Raw genomic sequence first — 23369 nt, forward strand, 5'->3', positions numbered from 1 at the left:
TGGTTCATGGGCTTACCTGGGAATAGTATCACCACTTGGGCTCAGATGCAGCAAGCTTTCAATACCAAGTACAGGGATTACTGTAGGTCCAAGGAAACCAAGGGAGAAATCTTTCGGATGACCATGGGAAATGATGAGTCCTTAGAGGATTATGAGGAGAGGTTCCAACTTAGCTATAAGCGGGCCAGGTGCACACTTGACCCTGAATCCCTCAAGTTGGTCCTGCTCCGAGGAGTCCCCGAAGACCTCTTAGATACCCTTCACATGTTAGCTGGGGGGGACATTTACCAACTGCCTTATGAGGACATCAAGACTGTGTTTAGAAACCACTCCAGGGCAGCACGGAAACGAGGTAGAGGAAACCTCCTCTCAACTAGTGTCCCTTTCTCCAAACATGAGCTTGCAAATCAATTAGAAGATCTTAAGAGTGAGGTGAGACAGACCATTGCCATGCAGCTGGACACATTCAGGATCCAGCAGAAGAAAGAAGAAGCTGAGAGAGCCTTGGCTGTCTTCTGCCCTAGGTGCACAAGGAGACACCCTAAGAACGAATGCCCATTGCATTTGGTTGAAGTATGTTTCGTTTGTGAGGAGGACCATCCCACAAATCAGTGTCCAACCTTACCTGGGTTTGAAGCCATGTACCAAGGGACAGAAGCTCCCACTGAACCTCTCTATTACCTCAACCAAAGGAGGCCACAAGGACCTAGAACTTACCAGCAGGGGATGCAAGGGGCACCTCAAGCTTATTACAGCCCCAACCAATCGACTCCTATGCCTTCCTGGGGTCCCCCTTCTCATCCTTCCTGGTCCATGCCTCCTCCATGGTATTATCCACCTCAGTACCCTACTCAACCTACTTCTCATTCATATCATTCACATGCCCAGCCACAGCCTCAGTGGAATGCACCTCAGTGGGGGTGGAGGCCCCAGTACAATACTCCTCCCGCCATTTTGCCTCCACCACCAGTTCAACCTCAGCCATTACCTCCTGCTCCTCCAAGGCAACCTCAAATGCCTGCTCAACCGAACCCAAACCCCAACAATAGACAGGCCCAGCAGGTATACACTGGGGAAACCTCATGCCCTACCTATGCTGTGGAGATCCAGGAGATCAATCTTCGATCTGGAAAGACTCTACCAGATCGCCAACCTCCTCCCCCAGAGGATGAGGAAGATAAACAGGAAAGTGAACCAAAGGCTATTCCACCCTTTCCTGAGAGACTAACAGCCACCACACAACCCAACCCAGAGGAGGATGAGCTTCTGGGTGAGCTCAAGCAGTTGTGTGTAAAAATACCACTTCTCCAAGCCATCAAGGATGTGCCAATATACAACAAACTGGTTAAGTAAAAGTGTTTCAAACACCCAGGCAGGCAGAAGAAAGATGCTTCAACCATCAATGTCATAGGACAACTGTCTGACCTTATGTTAGGACAAGTCATCTGCCCAAAGTACCTAGATCCTGGAAGTCCTGTAGTAGATGTCCACATCAATGGCACCATCATACCACACACCTTGATTGATCTGGGGGCTGCCATTAATGTGATGACCAGGGATACCATGCTCAAACTCAATCTTCAGGGTTCCTTGAGGAAGACCTCGACAGTACTGCAATTAGCAGATCGCTCCACTGTGACTCCCGAAGGGATTGTGGAGGATGTCTTGGTCTCTATCGACTCTTGGGAATACCCTGCAGATTTCTTGGTTCTGCAACCCAAGGCAAAGCTTACTGGATATCCTCTCATTTTGGGAAGGCCTTGGTTAGCCACTGCAGATGCTTACATAAGTTGCCGTGCAGGAAATATGACCATCAAAAATGGTCCTATGTCCAAGCAACTAGTCCTATACCCTCCTGCCCAACCCTCCTTAGAGCATGACTTACCACTCTGGTTGGAGGAAGGAGAGGAAGACGAGGTGTACTCAGCACCTCTGTGCACCCTAGATACCACTAGAAGAGACCCCCCAACCGAGGATGACTTGATCGAGACCTTGATCCAGAATCCACCTTCCAGTGCACTATCCTTAGAGAAATTGGTGGAAGATGCCCAAGCTAGCACCTTAGTGAATCTTTGTACAACCAACCCTGCCACTCCCAGAGTCAAGACTGTGGAGTTCGGCCCTGAGAGAACGTTAAAGATCAGCTCCTCCCTATCTCCTTCCCAGGAAAAGGAGCTGTGTAGCCTGTTGGCCAGTCACCTAGATGCTTTTGCTTGGAGCTATAAGGAGATGAAAGGAGTCCATCCTTCGGTCTGTACCCATCACATATACATCAAAGAGGATTGTAAGCCGGTTAGGCAACCCCAGAGGAGAATGAATCCAGCCCTTAAGGACATTGTCAAGGAAGAATTGCAAAAACTGTTGGATGCCAGATTCATCTACCCCATCTCAGATAGTGAATGGGTGTCCCCTCTGGTGTTGGTTCCCAAGAAAAATGGGAAATGGAGAATCTGTGTGGACTACCGAGAACTGAACAAAGCTACCAAGAAAGACCATTTCCCTCTACCTTTCATAGATCAAGTGTTGGATGGACTGGCAGGAAAGAATTTCTTCTCTTTCCTGGATGGGTTTAGCAGGTACAACCAAATCCAAATCAGCCCGGAAGACCAAGATAAGACCACCTTCACTTGTCCTTGGGGCACCTTTGCCTACCGAGTCCTTCCCTTTGGGCTATGCAATGCTCCTGCTACCTTCCAGAGGGCTGTCTTAAGCATCTTCTCGGAGCTGGTCCATGATGCAGTGGAAATTTATATGGATGACTTTACTCCTTATGGGGCCAACTTCCAGGAAGCATTGTCCAATCTGGGAAAAGTCCTAACCAAATGCATTGAGATGAACTTGTCCCTTAGTCCTGAAAAATGTGAATTCCTAATGACTGAAGGGACCGTGCTAGGCCATACCATTTCTTGCCAAGGGTTACAGGTGGATCCTAACAAAATCGCTCTCATCAAGAAGGTTCCACCTCCTCAAAAGGTAAGGGATGTTCGGAGTTTCTTGGGATTAGCAGGATATTACCGGAGATTCATTAAAGACTTCAGAAAGCTAGCCTCGCCATTGTTTGGCCTGTTGGCAAAAGATGTGGAGTTTAAATGGATTGACGATTGTCAGAGGGCTTTGAATGAATTGAAGGACAAGTTGGTGTCAACCCCAATCCTGAGAGGTCCAAACTGGGCCCTACCTTTCCACATCCACACTGATGCCTCGAAAAAAGCCATAGGTGCAGCTTTAGAACAAGTTGAGCAAAAACTTCCATATGCCATTTACTTTGTTAGCAAAAACTTGTCCAAAGCTGAGCTGAATTACACTGTAACCGAGAAAGAATTCTTGGTTGTGGTCCATGCACTGAACAAGTTCCGACATTATATTACTGGCTATCAAACCTTTGTACATACAGACCATGCTGCAATTAGATATTTAATGAATAAACCAGATGTGAATGCTCGTATTATTAGATGGTTACTTTTATTGCAGCAGTTTGATTTGACCATTGTTGACAAACCAGGTAGAGAAAATGTTGTTGCTGACTTTTTATCTAGATTGGATTTGTCTACAGATGAGGATGGAACAGTGGATGACCAGATGCCCGATGAACATCTGTTTGCTATTTCAGTACTCTCTCCATGGTTTGTTGATATAGAAAACTACCTTGTTTCAGCACAGTTCCCTCCGCACCTATCTTCAAGAGAGAAGAGCAGAATCATCAGAAAAAGTGCCTCATTTACTTGGATCGGGGGCAATCTGTTCAAGCTTGGCCCCGATCAGATCTTAAGGCGTTGTGTAAGGGAGGAGGAAGTCTTTGATATCCTCCTCACCTGTCATGATGGGCCTTGTGGAGGACATTTTGCAGCAAAGAGAACTGCCTTCAAAATCCTGCAGGCAGGCTACTATTGGCCCACACTTCATCAAGATGTTAGAAGATATGTCAGCCAGTGTGACCAATGCCAAAGAATGGGGAAACCGACCCAAAGGGATGAGATGCCTCTCCAACCTCAGGTGACTCTTGAGCCATTTGAGAAGTGGGGTATGGACTTTGTGGGACCAATCAACCCTCCTTCGAGGCAAAGGTCTTACATCATTGTGTGCACTGACTACCTGAGAAAGTGGGCAGAGACCAAAGCAATCAAAGCAGCAACAGAAGAAAAGGTGGCCGAGTTCCTAAGAGAAAACATCTTATATAATTTTGGCTATCCAAGAGAGCTGGTCACCGATCAAGGGAGCCAGTTCACCTCCAACCTGGTTGAAGATCTACTAGCTCATCACAAGATCAAGCATAGGACTTCCACCCCCTATCACCCTCAAGCAAATGGGCAGGTGGAAGTCACCAATAGAGCATTAGAAGGGATCTTGACTAAGGTGGTGAGCAGCAGCAGAAAGGACTGGGAAGATCGCCTGGTTGAAGCCACATGGGCTTACAACACCACTTGGAAGACCACCACCGGCTTCACACCTTATGAGCTGGTCTATGGGAAGAAAGCTTTGCTGTCCATTGAATTTGAATATAACACGTTGAGGATGGCAGCTCAGCTGGACCTAGATCTCAGCCACGCACAACAAGAAAGGTTATTGCAGCTGAATGGACTGGATGAGCACCGAATGCAGGCCCTCCTTCACTCAGAAGTGGTTCAACTTCAGAGAAAGGTGTGGCATGACCAACATCTCCATGACAAGCAATTTCAGCCGGGAGATTGGGCTTTGTTGTATGACTCCAGATACAAAGATTTCAAGGGGAAGCTGAGAACCAGATGGCTAGGGCCATATTCAGTGGAAAAATGTCATGACAATAGATCTGTTCTTATTCGGACCATTGATGAGGAAGCCATCCCCATGCTTGTCAATGGGCATCGATTGAAGATCTACATGAAGCCTCTCTCAAGACAAGAGTTCATCAAAACTATGGAGAAGGCAGTGTTGGTCATAGAGAAGGGTTTTGCCTCTGCTTTGGGCATACCCTGAAGAATCTAAAAAAAAAATAATAAATAAATAATAAAGATCCTTGGGTGAAAACCTTTCTGAGGCGCCCAAGGCAGGTGGTAGGGGTGAAAACCTCATTGAGGCGCCCCTATTGTCTTTCAAAAAAAAAGAAAAAAGAGATTGGAAAAAGATCCTTGAGTGAAAACCTCTTTGAGGCGCTTAAGGCAGATGGCAAGGGTGAAAACCTCAATGAGGCGCCCCTGTTATCTTTCAAAAAAAAAGAGAAAAAAAAAAAGAAAAAAAGGAAAAAAACAAAAGAAAGAAACAAGGTTAGCAGATTCATTATTTAAAATTGCATGCAAGTTGCAGGTGTTCTATGGAGGAGAGGAAGCCTCTCAACTCAGAGCTCAGGATCCTTATCATGCTGTCAGGAGACCTCACCAGCACCTCCTCCAAGAATACTCATTTTCTCCAAGGTATGTGAAATTTTATTACAGCTTGAGTCTTCTACAGGAAGACGCAGATTTTCTACAGGAAGATGCAGATTTTCTACAGGAAGGTGCAGACTCTCTACAGGAAACGCAACCTTTCTACAGGAAGCTCTGTATTTCTACAGGAAAATTCTTGTAGAAGCCCAGGACGGTCCAGAATCCATGCTATGAGAAGATCTAACGACTGAGGATCGGTTTGGACGCATGCAAGCTATTGTTATCTCCCTTGCACATTGTGTCACCTCGTCCTGCCATCCTTGTCGACATGCAACGAAGTTACCTACACCAGCAAAACAGATCGATGAGTTCTCAAGAAAAAGCAAATTTTAAATGAAAAAAACGCTGGAGATCTCACACCATATTCATCCCAGTCATCCAGAAGCTCCGGGAGCGTGATCGTGAGGCCAGATCCTTCGTCGTGCAGCATGCACCCAAGGAGGAAGAACTGTTACAAGACATCCCGCGGGAGTCCTGTAACAGTTAAGCCTGCTAGAGTGGATACCATTCACAGCGCCGACCATATGCAATGAAACGCGGGTGCATGCAACCAAAGCATCCAGTCCATCGTTGGTAGCCTGTAAACATGGACCTCCGGGCCTGTGTAAGTACGCCAGCAGCAGGTAAATCCACTCATCAGCGTCCAAAAAACCGAAACATCGTGTGCAGCCGTGCAGGTAAGTGTCTCGACCCTTCCTTCCATCAGATTGCATGAATTTTACTTTGAATTGATTGCAAAGTGTAAAGGTGAATGGGTTGAGCGGCCGTATGGTCATTTGGCCGGCCACGTCGGCCAGTTAAGGGTCCAGTTGGATGTTTGGGTGGCGGCCATGACAAAAAGAATGGGCAGCACGCACGTGAGAGCAATCCCGTCGGGAAAAAAACGAGTTTAACAGAAGAGGCGGCGGCAGATCTACGGGAATTGACGCGGCAGCAAGTGAACGTGCAGTTGAATGATGGGATGACGTCACCCAACGGTCCGGCGGGGACAGCTGACCCCCGCGCCACGAATTCCGCCGATTCAAAATCTAATCGGCTAGATTGCCCTCATGCATTTATCAACCACCGTTTTGAACTCAAGTGGCTATCCTGATCTTTCTGCAGTTCGATACGCCGAGCCTTTGGCTATCAGAACGCTTGTGAAGCACACCTAGAGCGCAGACCAACTGCAGTCTTTCCCGAAAATCGCGCGCTGCTCCTACAGGAACGTTGTTTCTACAGGAACGCAGTTTCTACAGGAAGGCGGGTGCCTCACGTAAAAAGGTGGCAGATTAAAAAGGTAACCCTGAACTCTTCATGCAACTGGTTTTTAAAGGTGGCAGAATCGTCGTCCACAGTCTGGTCATAGAAAAGTGGTGAAATTGTTGTCTGCTATGCCTATACTGTCATTCTATAGGATGTCAGGGTAATTAAACTGTGTTAAGTTCCTCAGGGATAAGTTTTGTGGATTATGTGCATGATAGAAGCGTAATCCTACGCTCTGTCTCAGTAGACCAAATTTCTTCCACATTCACCACCTCTGGTTAAGGAAATTGTTTTATCATGCCGGGTGGGTTTATTAGACGAGAACCCACTGATTCAACCAAGTTAAGGGAAAACCAGGAGGTGGTGGAGCTCTTCACACGGGTTCAATGGATATCTTTTTGTGACAAATTGCAGGGTTACGACGATGAAGTGGCAGAAGAATTTTTGCAGGCTCTGAGGCCGAAATCCAAGACACTAGCCACAGTGAACTTCAGAGGCCTAAGCCTCAAGCTCACCCCGCAATATATCAGTCGAATTACTGAACTTCCAATGGGTTTTCCATGGGATAAGGAAGAAAGGAAGTTGAGCCAGCAGGCCAAAGAAAGAATTCTTTCCACCTGAGGAGGAATTCTCGGAGGACAAAAATGGGGTGCGAAGAACCAGCTTGCTGCCACCATGGAATGAAGTTAGCCTGCAAATCATGAAGTATATAACCTGTGAAGGCCGTTTTAGCATCGTGTACGCATATCACTTTCGGTTGCTCACTGAATTGAGGCACCAGATTGATCTTCCTGTAGAAGAGAAACTGAGCATTCCTTATTTCCTGCTACAGTCTCTAATTGAGTGTGCCACAAAGTTAAAAGAAGGCATACCAGATCAGGTAGCCCACCATGGGTTGATCAAACTTCTTGTGGAGGATGCGCTTCATTCATATAAGGTTCCCCTCTCATGGGAATCATTCAGAAATTTGACAAGAGATGGAGACATAAGGATGTTTACTGAAGAAACGGGTTCCTCCAGCAGTGAGGAAAAAGAAGCAGTGGCCGCGGAAAAGAAAGAAACAGGCCAGAAGACCCCGACCACAGTGCAGAAGAAAGAACACAAGAAGAAGCATGAGAAAAAGGATGACAAAGGAAAAGGTGACACACCCATCTTGTCAGCAAGAGAAAAGAGGTTGCAGAGCAGAACGGACAAAGCTGAGGTGGTCCACATCAGCCCAAGTACCTCATCAGCACCCGCAACCAAACCAAAAAGCAAAACCCATGTAGCAAAGCAAGCAAAGGTGGCGACACCTGTGTCTACAGGAAAGCAGAAACAGGCTTCTACAGGAAGCCCGAAAATCATTGAAAAAGGGGCTTCTACAGGAAGCCCGAAAATTACCAAAACAGGGGCTTCTACAGGAAGCCCGAAATTGGCTAAAACAGGGTCTTCTACAGGAAGCCCAAAATTGGTAAAGAAAGGGTCTTCTACAGAAGGCTCGAAAGTGGGTAAAGCAGGGTCTTCTACAGGAAGCCCGAAATCAGAAAGGAAGGGGCCCTCTACAGGGAGCCCTGGGAAAGCAAAACGCAAGAAAGAGAAGGCTGGCATTCTCGAAAAGGAGGCAGCAGCTGCGCTGGACGCCCTCAGTACACCTCCAAAGCCAAAGGAGAAGAGAGAGAGGGAGATACCTCTACCTTTTGAAGCTAGGAGAAGCAAGAGAATAAAAAAGGGCAAGCCGGAGCCTCCACCCAGCAGCCAAACCATTTTAGGGGGTGTCCCTACTTCACCCAGTGAGAGATCCCCCTCTAAAACATCGGCCACCCCCGAGAGGGGGAGCCAAAAAATAACTACCTGGACACGAAGGATAGGCCAATCGGCTTCCGAAGCCCGGATCAAGGAAACAGGAAAGAGGGAAGAAGCGCCACCCTCATCACCGCCAGGGGTAGAAGAGGCAGGGCCACCAAGAACAGGAAAGGAAGAGCATGTGCCGGGCCCTAGTTCTCGGCCAAGGACAAGGAGCTGGAGCAAAGTTGCTCAAGGATGAGCAAATATTTTAGCTGGGGGGTGATGATGAGCCCCAATTTTTTGTACAATTTGGGCTCATTTGGCCTACTTACCTTGCTCAACCATTCATCTTTTATCACTTATGCATTCATTTCTTAGTATATTCGTGTTATTTGTAGGAAGAAGGGCAGGCATTATATCTATGTGGCTAATACATGATGATTTCAGGTTTTTGGCATTAAAGAGAGCAAAATACCACGCAAATGGAGACAAGGAGACAACAAAGGTGACATTGCGGGTTCATAGGGAGGTTGTCCACAGTCTTGATGACCTTCCTCGTGATTTTCACCTTAACTCCGAGCCCCAACAACTCTCCCCACCGAGCTTAAAGGCAGCCAACGGATTCTACAGGATCAGCAGTTTGACTTTCAGTTGGACAGCCAAGCTCCACGAATGGAGGAATCCAGCTTGATCTTCATTGTGTATAAATATGAAGGCCGTAGCCTTTGATAGAAGCTTTTTGAACTTTTGAACTAATATTGTAATTTCTGAGCACGAGCTACAGCTCGGTGTTTGTTTTTGTTAGCCAGTTTTGGCATGACATTAGAATCTTGATTATGAATAAAGGCAAGCAGATTTGGATCTAATTCTGAGCTTTTAAGGGAGCTATAGCTCTCAGGTTAGGGCCCAACCTGAGAGCAATAGACCTCCTCTTCTTTGTAGTGTTATTTGCCTTTCTTTTCAGCACTTTGTTTCTTTGTTTTGACATGCATTTCAAGAACACAGTCTGCTGATTTGATTTCTTTAATGAGATTGAGTAGGATTAGCTTATGGTTAAATCGCTTTCAGTTGCTTAGATTAGAATAGGAGGATTGTAATTCATTGGAGCTCCAAGAAAAGGTTGATAGTGCCTTCACTGCCATCTTGTTTAGAGATTGGGGTGCAGTCTGTACCCACCACCAAAAAAATGCAGTTTTTCTTACTTTTATGCAAGCTGCAACACAGTCATTTTAATTATAGATCCATCCATGCACTCTGATCTTGAGCCATACTTCTTCATTCCAACTCCATGCATGACTTCTCTTCACGATTTACATTGTTGTTCATTGGTTAAATAGCACAGGTTAATGCATTCTCGTTTTTGGTGCAAGACATAAGCAATTTGTTTTATTTACACTGCTCAGTATCATTCCATTTCCTTCTTCTTCTTCTTAACCACGCCTAAAGCCACCTACTCGACCTCTGTTCAGCTCATTTACCTTCCAACTCTTCCATTGCCCACGTAGCTCCATTTTCTTGACCTTTCGTTGCTTCCTTCCTTCTATCCACCAACCAACTTCGTGCACCCTTTCTCCATCTTATTTCTCTGCCCCTGAGCCATCACAAGCTCCATCTCCATCTTACCTATCCACCCATACCGCTCCATCACTTCACCATCACCCAAAATGCCCATGGTAGAACATCCTGTAGAAGTTAGCAGACTTCCTGTAGAATTCCTGAGTTTCCTGTAGGATCCCCTGCAGACATCCTGTAGAAGCCTGCAAACTCGGTTGCCGAGCACCTGAACGTTGTGGACTTCTGTGGACTGATGCTAGGGATCCCCTGGGACCTCTCCTAGCCCTCTTGACCTTTCCCAATCTTTCTCTCCCTTCGCACCACCTCTGCACAACCAAACCCTAATAAGAAACAAAATCATAATCACTCCAACTACTTAAGCAAAAATACATAAACAATGTTCTTTTCAATGGAAGTAGTTTGAGTGCATGCATTTCATATCACTAGTAGTAATGATCATTCTTAGACACTTTCACTCCCACCATTGCATCATAGAGATTAAGCTAGTCAGATTAGGGTTTACTAGGGTTTCCATGTTTTGGTTGGCTTTCAGTTCATTTTTGCAAAGTAGATTAATTTCCTTTGAGATAGCCTTCGTCCATCATTTAGAAAGCTTCTTCTGAGAGCATATAGAAGTTGGCTTGAGCCCTAGCGGACTTGTGCCAGCTGACCAAGTGACAGCTGTGACAAGAGCTAGTACTTGTGCATACAGTACCGTCGCTTCCAAGTTTGTACGAACTACCGGGTTGATAAAATTAGAGATAGGAAGCCCCAGGAGTTGTAGCATTATTGCTACAATACTGGAGCCCACCACTTTGGAGCTGCTTTTAAGGCACTTCCAGGTGTCCAAATGAGGCAAACGTGGGCTTGTTGGAAAGGTCTGGATGTCTAATTTCCAACCCAAGTGGAATCTCTGAATTTGGTGGCCATTTTCCCCTCCAAAATTGCAATCTCCCAAGACTGCTTCCTGTGTGTCAAAAAGGTGGCAGAAAGTCATTTTCTGCTTGTTTTTTGACCTTCTGGAGGCTCAAAATTTGATGAAATCTCTTGGTAATTGCTTAGCAGGTGTATCTTTGCATGACAAATCCAAAAATGTTGAGTTTATTTGAAAAGGAGTTGCCCATCGAAAGGCTCGCGCGCGGCGCGCGACGTGTTGGTGGAGAAAACCTGTTTTTTTTGCCCAAAAATTCACAAGTGACCCAAAAATGCTCAAATTTTTTTTAAATTTGTGCTGGAGTTAAGTCATTTAGCATCATGCTCCTTCAAAGAAACCTAGCCAAGATGTGGAGGGGATCGGGTCTTTTCCTTCGTTTTAGTGCTTTGGCCAACCGTCTTTGGAGCACCTTCATTCTTGCTTTGCATACGTGCATTCGGGCCCAATAGTGGTTCTTCATGTTCCGGAGCAGGTCCTTATCTTTGTTGGCCTTGGCCAGCAACCTTTCCAAATGAGCATTGACCTGGAGAAGCATAGCCTCTCGCTCAACGGGTACCAAATCACCGGGTCTCTTACGAGCCAAGTTGCGGTCTTCATGGATCCTCCGCAACTCATCAAGAGTGTGCTCATCTTCAAGTTGCTTGTTGCGTTGCTCTAAGTAGGTGATTTTCCAATTTTCCATTTCCAATCTTTGCTGCAACGAGTCATTTTCAGCCCTTAGGTATTGGATGATCTCCTTTGGCTCTAGGCTAGGAGAACTGATATCAAGGTCAACAACATCTATGCCTGGATCACCTGATGGACCCTCATCAATACTGGGCTTCTTGCCTCTCTCCTGTACCTGTGCTGCTGTCGGAAGCGAGGCCCCTTCCACCTGGTGTGGAGATAACACTCGCGGTGCTGATGAAGAAGGTGAGACCCCTTCCACCTGGTGTGGAGAAAATACTCGCCTAACTGATGCAAATAAGGCCCTGTAGCCTTTCTGATATCACCCATGGAGGGGAGCTGACATGTCTGGTCTCAGGAATATCATGCTGCTGTGAAGGCCCTCCCTCCTCATGAACAACCTCACGGGGTGATGATGCTGGTGCTGTGAAAAAATCTCGAGAGATAAAATCCTCCAATGGGATACCCTGCTGAGCCAACTGATGTATGACCACAAGCTGGATCAAACCATAATGATAGATGCTCCTGTGTTGCTGTGCTGGGCTTTTTCTCTGCATCAAGGGCACCGTCTTCTCAATATTCCGGCACATGAAAAATGGTATGTTCATCATCCGTACCCGTGTGAAATGCATCAACAAGCGAATATGGTACGAATACAAACATGAAAATCTGCCCTCAAAGGTGAAATAGCGCATGATGAGCCTCATCAAGGGAGCATACTCATCCCTCAAAAATCTGAAAGGAAATACACCAGTCATGTACCTCATGTAGGTAGGTTTAATGTAGGGATCATACTGAAATCTGTCCAATAGTTTGCGCTTGTTCCACTCTTCTCCCACATTGGGTATCCCTGTTGCTTCAGCAATAATTTCAGATGACAATATAAAATCCACCCCTGCAAGATTTACATGCCCATCATGCAGATGCAAAACAAACAAGCAGACCAATTCCCTATGGTGCTGAATTTGAGAAATCCTCTCGCAAAATTCATAACATGAGAGGTGCCGGAAACATGTGACTGCAAGTGGACAAGCCTGCAAATAGGTCAAAGAGGTGGGCTCCTCTCTCACATGGTGACCACTCTTACCACCCCTGTGAGGCCTCCTTTGTACCTCAACCTCTGGTGTTGACTCACGGTCATCACTTTGCTCATAGTCGGTTTCGGTTTCTGACATGGTTTCAAGAGCAAAGTGGCTGAAATGTACTACTGCTTCTGCTCAAAAATCTGTTGTTTTAATTGTTGAAATGTTGTTTCAAGGGGACAAATAACACAAGGGAGATGTTAGGGAGGGGAGACTTTTAAGGGAAATTAGGGAAAATATATGAAATAGGGAATTAAGGGAAGGAATCATGACATATACACCATCACACAATTATAATTTGCAAGGGTTTTATGGGAGACAGGGTTTAGGGTTATATTTTTGATTTTTAGGAATAGGGGTAGGGTTTTAGGGCTTTTGGTATTTTTTTGGTAGGGGGATTAGGTAGAAATGATATGGGAGGTGGTAAAGGGATGTGGGGAAAAAGTGGGGGTGAAAAAGATGACCTTGAAAATAGCAAAACAAACCCTAGCTTTACTAGCACTTTGACATTCTTAGGCAAATACACATGGACTCCTCATTTGAAAATAATGGCTTTTAAATACATTCTCATGCTCTTTCAAGCTTTAGCAAACAATACATTTTGATGATTGGAGGCCTACCTGCAACCTTGAAGAAATTTGGGGTCGTTTTGCAATTTACATGCAATTTTTTGTGGATGAATTCCCAACACGTCGCACGCAGGTTTGGACGGGTCGCACGCGCCCAACACGTCGCGCCAGTGATTTTTTCCAACTGCTATGACCCCCTTGACGCGTCGCGCCTGCCCAACACGTCGCGCGCAGGTCTGGACGGGTCGCGCGCGGGCTCTGTCTACAATTTCGCCCAATTTCTCTCCAAATCGCTTTTCATTATTGCTTTGAGGCAAATGATGATCAAATGGAGGGAGGGAGGGGCTTTATAGGCTTGATTTAAATTAATTTCCCCTCAAACCCTCTTTCTAATGTTTATAACTTGACACTTTTTCAAAATTTAAATGTTGCTGACTTTATGGTTTCCTTTTGTCCTGAAATTGGTTGAACTGATGCTTTTTCTTGAAAATTTTTTGCAGGGATAGCTTCTGAGGAATCTTGGCAAAGGGGACTAGGGCTACATGCTGACTTTCGAAGAATTTTGAATTTTTACAACTTTTTACAAAAATGAGAAAATGACCTTGTCTTTAAAAACAGGGTTTTTAAATCCAAGGTGAAAATTAGCTATACAAGATGAAATCTTTTGAAGAAATACTTTGATAGACATCCCTCTGGCCTGCTGGGCATTTATTGACTTTTAAAGACATGACCTCAAAGACAAATTGGACCTAAACCCTAGACCTAGGACTTTTGACCTCAAGACAAGACAAGAAACCTTGAAAGAGTTTATTGACTGAAACAACTTGATCTAGCAGTGCCAAGAGGGGAATAAAGACACCAGCTCCTCCATCAGGGTTATGGCATGCCTAATGGAATGCAATGAGATGACACTGATGAGACACCTACTTATGCAAATGCAAAGAGCTTTGATCGCTGATGGAGGGCTACTAGACCGACTCTAACATTGGCTCCAATGGGGATGGTAGCTCCTTGGAGGTACCAAGAACCTTAGACCTCTGGGAGAGCAGACCAGTGCTTTTCAATCATTGGGCAATGGAGTCATTATTTACATATGTGACCCAAACTGGGAAAGCTTTATTGACTTTAACAACTGACTGAAAATTGGACTAACTTTGACCCAAACTAACTCAACTTTTGGACAGAAAATGGACTGATAAAAACAACATAAAAAACTCACACCAACTAATCTCCATCTTCAAAATTATAGCCTTCACCGCGGGCCCCAGACTAAAGATGAAAGATCAGTGCACACTTGCAGTGAAATATAAAGTAAAATGGTAATTACAATGATAATGGCTAGAGAAGAAAATGCTCAGACATGGTACCTTTTAAGCAGCCGACCATTGACCGACCCTCCGAGACAATCATCACCATTCATTTCCTTGAGAAGAAAGGCATTTGGACCACGGTATGCTGCAATTTTGTAAGGACCTTTCCATAAGTTATCAAACTTTCCATGTTTCCCTTTGTCTTCATTTCAGGCATCCCACCTCAAAACAACATCATCTATCTGGAAGTCATCCGGCTTTGCTTTTTTGTCATAGATTTTCTTTATGCGCTCTTGCAACTTAAGAGTATTTTGAAGAACCTCCTCCCGTGTCTACTGTAAATGAATCATTTGACTAATCCGCCTTTGCATTGGATCCTCCTCACCACCAACTTCCTGAAGCAACTTTGCTACCGGAATACTAAGTGAAGTAGGAAACACCACATCTGTCCCGTAAACTAGTTCAAAGGGTGACATACCAATTGACTTTTTCTGACTTACACGAACAGCCCATAATGCATTTACTAACTGTTTGTGCCAGCTCTTCTTATTGTTTTCCAGCAGTTTCTTTATGATGTTTACCAAATATTTATTCGAAGATTCAGCCAGCCCATTTCCTTGCGGATGATAAGCAGTTGAATGCCCCAAGCTGATGTTATATTTGTAGCAAAAGTCAACCATCTTCTTTGATTTAAACGCTGCTGCATTATCTGTAATCAACTTATGTGGACAGCCGAAACATGACAATATGTTATTTTCAAGGAAAGAAATAATTACCAAGTCCGTGGCCTGCCAGGTGGGAATGGCTTCAATCCATTTCGTGAAGTAATCGGTGGCTGTCAATATCCATCGATGCTGCCCGGAAGATGCTGGATGAATTTCACCGATGAAATCTAAGCCCCACTGCTGAAATGGTGCGCTGACTTCAATGGGCTTGAGAGGCAAGGGATGTAATTTCTGCTTTCCTTGAAAAATTTGACATTCATGACAACTCTTGACTGCTTTATATACATCTGAAAACAACGAAGGCCAATAGAAACCTGCCCTTAGGATCTTGTTTGCTGTTGTCTTCCAAAACAAGTGACCCCCGCAGTCACCTTTGTGAAAATCCTCTACAGCTCTCTTAGCTTCCTCCTAGACCAAACAATTCAGCAATATGCCACCAGGGTCTTTCCAATATAGTGCAAATTTGATGATGCAAAATTTGGCAGCCTTTAACTTCAATGTCCTAGCTTTGTTTCGAGGCATCCCGGGAGGTGAAGACAAATTTTGAAGCACATATACAATATCAGCATACCAAGGAGAGGAAATAAAGATATCAGATACCTGTAGTGCTGAATTTTCTTCATCTTCGTCGGACAAGGCAGTAATCAAATTAATGTCTAGGACATGGAGATTTGTTTCAGCCATCAATTTAGCGAGACCTTGGCCCTTGATCAGCTTGGTAGGCTTGATTTCCACATCATACTCCAATAGTGCAGCAATCCACTTACCCCGTTTTCCTTCCGGTTCCGCTTGTACCAAAACATCTTTAACAGCTGTGTTAGGAACATATGCCAAAATGTGGGAATTCAGTATGTACACACGGAAATCTTTCAAGGCTTTTACCAACGCCAATGCTTGTTTTTCAATGATATTATACTTCAGCGCTCCATCCCTTATAATACGACTGAAAAAAGCAATGGGCTTCTCAACTCCATCTCTCTTTTGCATCAGCACAACTGCCAATCTATGCTCAGAAGCAAATGAAAATAAAATAAAATCTTGTGTATAATCCGGGCTGATTAGAGTTGGGGCTGAAGATAAAATTAACTTTACCAAATTGAAAGACTTTACCGCTTCTTCGGTCCATTTGAGCTGGTTGTCCTTTTTAAGCGTGTTAGTGATTTCCCTAAGGTGTTCGGCAAGATTTGGAATAAAGCGACGCAGAAAATTCAACTTGCCATTAAAGGACTGAATCTCTTTTTTGTTTCGGGGCTGCTCTAATTGCTGAATGGCTTCCACACGTGCAGGATCTATACGAATGCCATCTTTGGAAATGATGTGGCCCAACAACTTGCCTTCACTCATGGCAAAAATACTCTTCTTTGGATTCAATGAGATACCATATTTTCTGCACTTTTGAAACACCATTGTTAAATGATACAAATGTTCTTCATCAGATTTAGAAAACACAGTTAAATCATCAAGATAAACGACCAAAAAGACATCCTTCTCATTAGCAAAGGCCATGTCCATTGCCCGCTGAAAGGTGGCACCTCCATTTTTCAATCCAAATGGAATCTTGGCATAATGAAATGTTCCCCATGGAGTAGTGAATACAGTCTTGTCGTGGTCATCCTCATGCACCAAAATCTGATTGTACCCTGAATAACCATCAAGTAGCGACATCCTTGATGCCCCAACTACCCGCTGCAGTATATGATCCATCTTGGGCAGCGGATAATTGTCCTTTAGCGACACCTTATTCAGATTTCTAAAGTCTATACACAAGCGGATCTCACCGGTCTTCTTTCTCACGGGCACCAAGTTGGAAATCCAATCGGAAAATCTGATTGCACTATAATTCCATATTTGTACAACCTGTTAACTTCCTTCTCAATCAATGGCAGCAACTTAGGATTAATTCTTCTCAACTTTTGTCAGAAAGGCTTTTGATTTGGCTTTATGGGAATGGTATGCTGAATAATACTTGTGTCATAAGTCTTCAAATCTGAATAATCCCATGCAAAAACATTAGAAAAAGAAGACAACAATCTGATACATTCTTCCTTTACCTTTGGCGACAATGCTTTTGATAGTTTCACCATCTTTGGATTTTCAGTTGTTCCGAGTTTCACTTCTTCGACACCTTCTTCGTTGGCCTCAAGGTTGGTTTGCGAGCCACATCATCTTGATCGAACAGCTCTTCCAAAGGAATTAATCCTTTAGGAATGAAATTGTCTTTAAGCTGCAATACATCCATTTGATTTACTTCCTCAGGTTCTGTGTCTATGGAAATGTCTTTGAACTCACCTTCAACATGCAGAAAATCCTTGATTTCTTCATCATCTTGGAAAACTTGCCAACATCTTTGATTGTCTGGGACTGTAGGACGGTGCTTCACATAAATCACAAACTTATTGCTGGAATTCATGGGGATTTTTAGATTACTTGCTGCCTTAGCCAATGCATCCGCAACACCATTTTGGATACGGGGCACACATGTCAAAGTATGTTCAGAAAACAGCTTCAAGATATCTAGGACAACATTTCGATATGCTCCCATACGAGGATGCTTGGCCTGAAACTCACCTTTCACTTGCTTTATAACCAGCTCGGAGTCGCCATATACTGTTATCTTCTTTGCCTTCAATTTCCGAAGGATTTTCAGGCCAGCAATGAGAGCCTCATATTCCGCCTCATTGTTTGAACAATCAAATGCTAATTTGTAAGAGCATACTCGTACCTTGCTTGGGACTTTGTTTCGGACAGAAAATGGACTTCGAATCCACACACATATACCAGCACCATCGCTGCCCACAGCGCCATCAAAATCCATGGTCCAAAGACCATCCTCATCATCTTCTAAATGCTGAAATTGTGATGTCTCTGCATTTTCTGTTTTCTGCCCGTTCATTTCAGCTGTTGGCTTCATGACAGCAGACCTTTCTTCACTTTCTTTTCTCAAAATTTCTCTAAAATTTTCTGTAATGTCTGGTATATCTTCTGCTTGAACCAACGGACTATCTATCTCATTAAAATTATTAGCAAACAAAACAAACGATTCCAAATCTGTATGTACATAATTTACAGGATGATTCACTGACTTTTCCTTACTAGTGATCATGTATTTCATCTTTTGCTCCCTATATAACTTCCTCATCTGAGCAAAGACCGGGATTGTAGCATAAGAAAAATCAAGCTGAAGTGTACCTTTGAGCTTGGCTCCCAAAGATCTCGAAAGCAACATGCCGAACCGCAGAGGAATATCCGCCACCACCACATCCATCAAAACATTCTTTGCTGGGATTTTATCTAGGCTCACCACCAAGTCCTTGATCAAACCAATACATTTTACCCGGCTGGAATCAAATGAATACAAATCATGATATTTCCTTGTGATGTCTAGTCCCAGCTTTTCCATAATTGCTTTCGGCATCAAATTATGTGAAGCTCCCGAATCAAACATGGAATTATGTAAAACATACTCATGCAATCGTAAACTGATATAGAATGGAGGAACATCACTTTCGGGAGACTCACCATTTAAAGCAGGCCCAAAAATCAATTCCGGCTGATCATCTTCTACATTCACCGTGTCTAGCATTGGATCAAAATTCAACATCTTGGAGATTTGGCCTCGGTAAGTGCTTTTCTTCATGATTTCCGTTAAAGTAATGGACACTTTCAACTTTGAAATTTCATTCTCCAAACTGAAAGCTGAAACCTTCTCACCTTCTTTAGCCGGAACTTCTCTTTTTTCAACTTTATCTCTCGGTGTACTTGCTGGCTGATCTAACTTGCTTGCTGATGATGATTGACTTGCTGAAGGATCAATTATGTCTTTTCCTTTTGTCTGTGGGGAAGCTGAATCATTCTTTGCTGAAGTATCTTTCCTTTTCTGAATGGGATTTATGGGAACAGCTCGGTTTCTTAATTACCTCTGCTGAGCGGACAAAGCATTGAGATATCCTCTTTGGTATTCCTCCGATTCTTCCTCAAGTACTGCCTCATTTGATAAGATATAATGCTCATCCTGATGTATGACTAAATTTCTCACAAATTCTTCTTCTTCTATAATATAGGTAGGCAGATCATCAGGAGTGAAAAAGTGATTTTCCTCTCCCACCGTATCACCTTCATCCTCGGATTCTTGGCTAACAAAATTCTGCTGAAAAGGAGGTTTAATTTGCTGCTGAACTGCTGCCTCTTGTGCTCTTGTTTCATGTTGTTTGATTCTATATTGCGGCTGCTGTGGACGTCGGAAATTAGGATTATAGATCTGTGTTTCCGACTTGCTGAGATGAGTATGTTCAAGTGCCCTTTCAATCTTTTCGACCTTACGGAGGAGCTGATCTGATGTAGAAGCTTCTTCTTTGATTGTGACTCGCTTTTTCGCCTTCATCCTTACTTTTTATCATTCAAATTCACTTCAACACTAACAACAATTTTCTGCATATCCTCCAAGGTAGGCGGATCTCTATCTCGCAATGAATAAGCCATCTCCGGATCAAAGCCATCCGGGAATTTGAGAAGTGCTGATTTTCTTAACGGTCTCAAATCATCGAGAATAGCATTGTACACTGTATTAAATCTGATTATGTAGTCTTGAACAGACCCACCATGATTACGCTTGAGGTTGTTGTATTCGGCATTAATCTGTAGCAGATCCTTTCTGATTTCCCATCGATCTAGAAACTGCCTCTGAAGTGCCTCTAAGGTAGCAATGCTCCGGGCTGTCAAACCTCTGAACCACTTTCTTACTTCGCCATCAAATGTTTGTACAAACAAACGCATAGTTACATCCTCTTCATCTATCTCATATAGATCAAAGAAAGTTGTCATTTTGTCTATATGTTGCTGAGCAAAAATACTCTGTGGAGTGCCATCAAACATGGGAATTTTACTCTGATAATCGGCTGGCATATCATGCAGATTTTGGGAAGAGCAAGAGGAGCAAATCGGGCAACCATTGCTTTAGGTAGATTGGTTCTAGGAGTAGCAGGTGGAGTAAGTGTAGCTGTAGTATGAGGAGTATGAGGAGGAGAAGTGGTATGGGATGTAGAGGGCGACCCAACTGTCGATTCTGGATAAGTGATTATAGGAGAAACATAAATAAAAGGAGGATTGGACTGCTCATGCGCCGTGATAGTGGATCCAATATGAACAGATATAGTTTCAACGAACTCAGCAAGATTAGTAGCGTGAATATCTGACTAAAGAGATCTTAGGATGAAATTGTCAACCAATTTATTGTGTCTCTCAACTTCAAGGGCAGCTGCAAAATTAGGGTTGGGAACTAGAGAATCAAGTGCACTTTCAGATTTAGTTTTGAACAAGGACAACTCAAAACTCTCGTCAAAATCAATGTCTTCAAGATACTCAAAAACAGCTGGACATGAATGAGATTTGAATATATGACCAGAATCTGAAGACAGTTTGGATATCAAGGAACAAATGGCCAATCAGCCTGTGAAAACTCTTAACTAATCATCCAAAAGTTCAGATTTTGCAAATATACTGGGGAAAAATGCAGATGAAGTGTTACATTCACTAGCTCATGGAGGTCGACTGAAGCAGCATTTATCTACTTGCGCTGATGCAAAGCAAGAGTGTTTTCGAAGGCTACCTGGCGTATCCTCAGACTCCGTCTAAGACTTATGAAATAAAGACATCAGTCAGCAAACAATTTTTCTTCCCAATATAGTCGCCAATATGTTAGCGCTTGAAATTTCACCTCAGGCTGAGAAAGGCAAACTCCAAGGCAACATCAAACCACTTAGCCTCGTAGTTAGCCCTACGGGCAGGAGAGGGCTCTCTCCGGTATATCTCAGCAAAGATCTTCTAAGGGCGGAGATAACCAATAAAGAACACTGATTTTAGGCTAGTAAACTGATAAAAGGTTTGATTTGAGATTTTTAGGATTTTGGTGGAAAATCGAGGAAAGGCAATTTTGGGTGCGGGGATTGGACACAGTTTTTGCAGGGGGTTCTTGGGGCAAGGTAGGAGACTGTATTGATGCCTTTGAAAGAGTCAGATGGGCAAGAATGAATGGTGAGGAGCTAAGGAGAGCAAGTAAACACCTTGAGTTCTCCTTAAACAGATGAAAACATTGATATTAAGCAAACTTAAAAGCAGAGCATGGCAATCATGAATTCTACTTTAACACTTCATTTGCTTAATTTGCAGAAGGAAAAGAAAGAAGATGATTCACATAAAAAAATTACAAGTACAAAGAGAAACACACCATCAATACATGTAACCACAGGAATCCCAAAAAGGACTGCAAAACCCTGGTCTTTCTTCCTTTGCCAAAATTGCAGAGATACAATGAGTAATACAATAGAATCTTTCTCCCTCAAGAGTCCAACCATGAAAATGACCAAGAAAGTACATAATAAGGCAATCTAACATCTTTCCTTGCCTCTATGGGTCGAACTCACTATCCTAGGAGCTGTTTCAACCAATTCTAAACTGAGCACTGAAAACTAGGCAGTCAAAACAACTTGCCTCTATAAGCTAGGAAACCAATTCATTCATTAAATTTTTGCCTATCTCATGAATGAATCTTCTAGAAGAGATAAATAAGTGTCAAAATATCATAAAATTACATCATTTACAACAAGGAAGATCAAAATCTACTCCAAAAAGTCAAATCTAGTCAAAACTGCGTTTTGCTGAGCTGTAGGTGAATTTCTGTGAAAACTGCCCAACACGTCGCGCCCTGATCCTGAACGCGTCGCACGCCTTTGGATCTGCTTTTGAGGCACTTCCAGGTGTCCAAATGAGGCAAAAGTGGGCTGATGGAAAGGTATTGATGTCTAATTTCCAACCCAAGTGGAATTTCTGAATTTGGTTGCCATTTTCCCCTCCAAAATTGCAATCTCCCAAGACTGCTTCCTGTGTGTCAAAAAGGTGGCAGAAAGTCATTTTTTTCTTGTTTTTTGACCTTCTGGAGGCTCAAAATTTGATGAAATCTCTTGGTAATTGCTAAGCAGGTCTATCTTTGCATGAAAAATCCAAAAATGCTGAGTTTTCCTGAAAAGGATTTTCCCATCGAAAGGGTCGCGCGCGCGACGTGTTGGTGGAGAAAACCTGTTTTTTGCCCAAAAATTCACAAGTGACCCAAAAATGCTCAATTTTTTTGAAATTGAAGCTGGAGTTAAGTCATTTAGCATCATGCTCCTTCAAGGAAGCCTCAGCCAAGATGTGGAGGGGATCAGGCCTTTTCCTTTATTTTAGTGCTTTGGCCAACCGTCTTTGGAGCACCTTCATTCTTGCTTTGCATACGTGCATTCGGGCCCAATAGTGGTTCTTCATGTTCCGGAGCAAGTCCTTATCTTTGTTGGCCTTGGCCAGCAACCTTTCCAAATGAGCATTGACCTGGAGAAGCATAGCCTCTCGCTCAACGGATACCAAATCACCGGGTCTCTTACGAGCCAAGTTGCGGTCTTCATGGATCCTCCGCAACTCATCAAGAGTGTGCTCATCTTCAAGTTGCTTGTTGCGTTGCTCTAAGTAGGTGATTGTCCCATTTTCCATTTCCAATATTTGCTGCAACGAGTCATTTTCAGCCCTTAGGTGCTGGATGATCTCCTTTGGCTCTAGGCTAGGAGAACTGATATCAAGGTCAACAACATCTATGCCTGGATCACCTGATGGCCCCTCATCAATATTGGGCTTCTTGCCTCTCTCCTGTACCTGTGCTGCTGTCAGAAGTGAGGCCCCTTCCACCTGGTGTGGAGATAACACTCACGATCCTGATGAAGAAGGCGAGACCCCTTCCACATGGTGTGGAGAAACTCTGCCTAGATGATGCAAATAAGGCCCTGTGGCCTTTCTGATATGTGACCCATGGAGGGGAGCTGACATGTCTGGTCTCAGGAATATCATGCTTCTGTGAAGGCCCTCCCTCCTCATGACCAACCTCAAGGGCTGATGATGCTGGTGCTGTGAAAAAAATCTCGAGAGATAAAATCCTCCCATGGGATACCCTGCTGAGCCAACTGATGTATACCACAAGCTGGATCAAACCATAATGATAGATGCTTGTGTTGCTGTGCTGGGCTCTTTCTCTGCATCAAGGGCACCATCTTCTCAATATTCCGGCACATGAAAAATGGTATGTTCATCATCCGTACCTGT

Source organism: Pinus tabuliformis, chromosome J (assembly GCF_031772625.1).
Source record: "Pinus tabuliformis cultivar Carrire ecotype Pingquan chromosome J, CPIR1, whole genome shotgun sequence".
NCBI classification, from domain to species: domain Eukaryota; kingdom Viridiplantae; phylum Streptophyta; class Pinopsida; order Pinales; family Pinaceae; genus Pinus; species Pinus tabuliformis.